This window comes from Agrilus planipennis, unplaced genomic scaffold (genome assembly GCF_000699045.2).
Source record: "Agrilus planipennis isolate EAB-ADULT unplaced genomic scaffold, Apla_2.0 scaffold84, whole genome shotgun sequence".
In the NCBI taxonomy this organism is placed as follows: domain Eukaryota; kingdom Metazoa; phylum Arthropoda; class Insecta; order Coleoptera; family Buprestidae; genus Agrilus; species Agrilus planipennis.
In genome coordinates this window covers 730,939-733,897 of record NW_020439025.1, presented here as the reverse complement: position 1 = coordinate 733,897, position 2,959 = coordinate 730,939, and positions in this window count along the sequence as shown.

The window sequence follows — 2,959 nt, the reverse complement described above, 5'->3', positions numbered from 1 at the left end:
TGGTATAAAAATAAGTTCTTAAAATTGAATATTTTGGCTAATTGAAGAGTGTAACATAAAATCTAAGGGTGGTTTGAAGCATTTACAATGTTTTGTTTATTATTATTATGTTCACTATTTTAAATTTTTTAATTATAAATAGAAATAAATTACAAAATAGGTGTGATTCTTTCTAAAAAAATATCAGAAAAGAGCGTATTTGAGTTGTAAACCGAAAAACTGGTATTATTAAATACTAATAATAAATAATCAACTACTTATTTACAATAAAATAAATTTTTAAAGCTATTTTATAATGTCCTACAATTTTTGGAGATAAATCGTAACAAAGTCAACGTGTTATATTTACAAATTCAATATTTGCGTATGTATGTAAATTATTTTCGATATTTCAGCAGGAATATAGGGGAGTGGTGTTTTTGGCATGTTTTTGGCTGTAAATCAAAACACACATGTATCAATACTTATTTTACATTGTTTATGTGTTGGTACATTGTGAATTTCACAAAAACTTTTAAACTTTGGTAATGCTTAAATTAGATGCTAGTACTTATATACTATTAGTACCTATAGTTATTAGTTTTGTTTATTTATTTGGCTTATAATTTTAAAATTGTTTATTGGAAATTAAGAAAAATTAATAAACAAAAATAACAAATTATTAATCATGATAAGCTAATGTGTATTATTGTCTTAAAAGACTCAAGGGTTCAGAAATGATGCTTGGGAATTTTTTAAGGCTCAGAAATTCAAATAAACATTAGGGCTAGTAGGAGGTACCTGATATTTTTCTACTTTATTGGGCGAGTGCGCAGGGCCCATACAAGAGCGAGGCTCGGGGCGGTTGCCTAATTCGCCACCCGCAAAAGCCGCCCTTGCGATTCATTGGAGATATGTCAAAATTTGGGATTCATAATATCGGACTCATTGGTATAACTTCCCACTGGAAAGTTAAAAAAAGAAGATACTTTTCAGTTCTTTCTTATAATGCAAACAAAGCTACACACTTTACAACTTTCTCATATTACATAGCATAGCACAATAGGTAAATATTTATGAAGGTAGTTCTTTTTTTAGAATTAGGAGATGTATTAGAGACAAATAAGGATAACCCTTAGTGAGCATAGAGATTGAGTTAGCATTAAAAAATTAATGGAATTGTAAGGTACCAAGTATCAGCAGATGGGATGGTACAGGCAAAAGTACCTATACAAAAGTAAAATATGAAACTCAAAAGGTTACATATGATTTGTTTATACTAATTAGTCACATAGACTTTATGAGAACAAACACAGAACAACAGAATAAGGTTGTAGCTAATGCCAAACAAGAGAGATGCGGATAGATGCCAGAATTTTGGAACATCTGGTTTAATTAATTTACCGCGCGTCAAAAATTTTAACTAGAATCGTACAGAAAAGGATTCAAAAAAGATCGAAAGGCATTTTAGGGGAAGTATGAGAAGCAATTTTAGCGTTTCAGATAAAAAAAAATAAACAAGAGAAAGATTGCATACTTGAGATTCATAGGTCTAGAAAAAGGGTATGGCACTGTTAAATGGAAAATGAGGCTAAAAACACTTAAGTTTGATGTAAATTGCTACCGCTGGCTTTTAACTTGTATATCGAAGATACGATTAATATTATTAAAGACAGTACAGTTTTACAGATATCTACGGGGACAAAATATCAGACTTAAGGAGGAGTATGAGATACTTAACTTTAAATAAAACGAAAGTGGTATTGACATTAAAATTAATTAAAATAAAATATTCGTATGCAAGAAACATAAAAGCAGGGTTAGAGCTAATATAAAAATTGCAGAATTGGAGAGAAAATTTGATCTAAAGTCCTTATAGTATTGATCACATTTAAATTAAAAATGGATTCGTGCAAATATTTTTTAATATTTTAATACTTATCTACCGTTTAATCGCTTAGAAACGAGCAAGGAAGATTAGTTTATCTACTTAGGTAGGTACTGTGGCATTTTTGAAATTTCCGCATTTGACAGTTATAATCGTTAGATAAGCAGGTGGACACGTAAACGATCTTTGGAGGTAATATTGTGCCCTTAGAACTGACTGCTAACTAGGACTAATGTCCTGTAAATAGTTTAGAAATAAATACTTCATTTTTACATGGGGAGCTCCACCAAGTAGTGCTGGACCCTAACATTTTATTATCTCTCCTCCAAGTCCAAAAGTGTGTATTTCTGAACCGCAGCCACGTAAATACATTAAAAGACGAGCTGTTTATTAGCGCATAGATTACTATCGATATAAATAAATACCAATATATTTAATAAATTAACGATAATTTCTAAAACAGTCACGTTTTAGCGTGAAATTAGAATCAAGCAATAATATTTATGTGTGAGATTTTGGTGCCAAAAGTTTGTTTTTTATCTGGCAGTGGAAGAACGACCAAACATTGCCGTGGAATGCTGCGAGCATATGTAGGTATCTGAATCATTCAGTTACTCACAGTTTCGTGACAATTCGCACTAAATTCGTAAATAATCTAAAGGAAGTGGTTCACAAATCGAAACATATTATTTCAGAGCAAACGTAATCGTTTTAGTCAGCTCCTTTTTACGCAGCTTTTATGATGTCAAATTTACCAGGTTTTGATGTTAGAATAGAAAACTGGCAGGAGAGTTGGATTAGTATGAGATAACAATGATCAAAGGTGATCTTTGTTTTGCACATTTAACAAAAAGAAAATACTACAAACGGCACAGTGAACGCCATCTGTAGCACGATGCTACATTTTAGGATTACGTATTTTTCAACAAGGTCCACTTGTGTGGATATCTACTTGCTGAAAACGAATCCCGGCGTAGCCAACCTCAACGTGATAGGCACGTTAGCTTAATCGAATAAAATAATTCGAAGTGGTCTGTATTCTGTCGAAACTGCCAGACGCGGATCGCGATTTCGATCTTTTTGGATCTCATC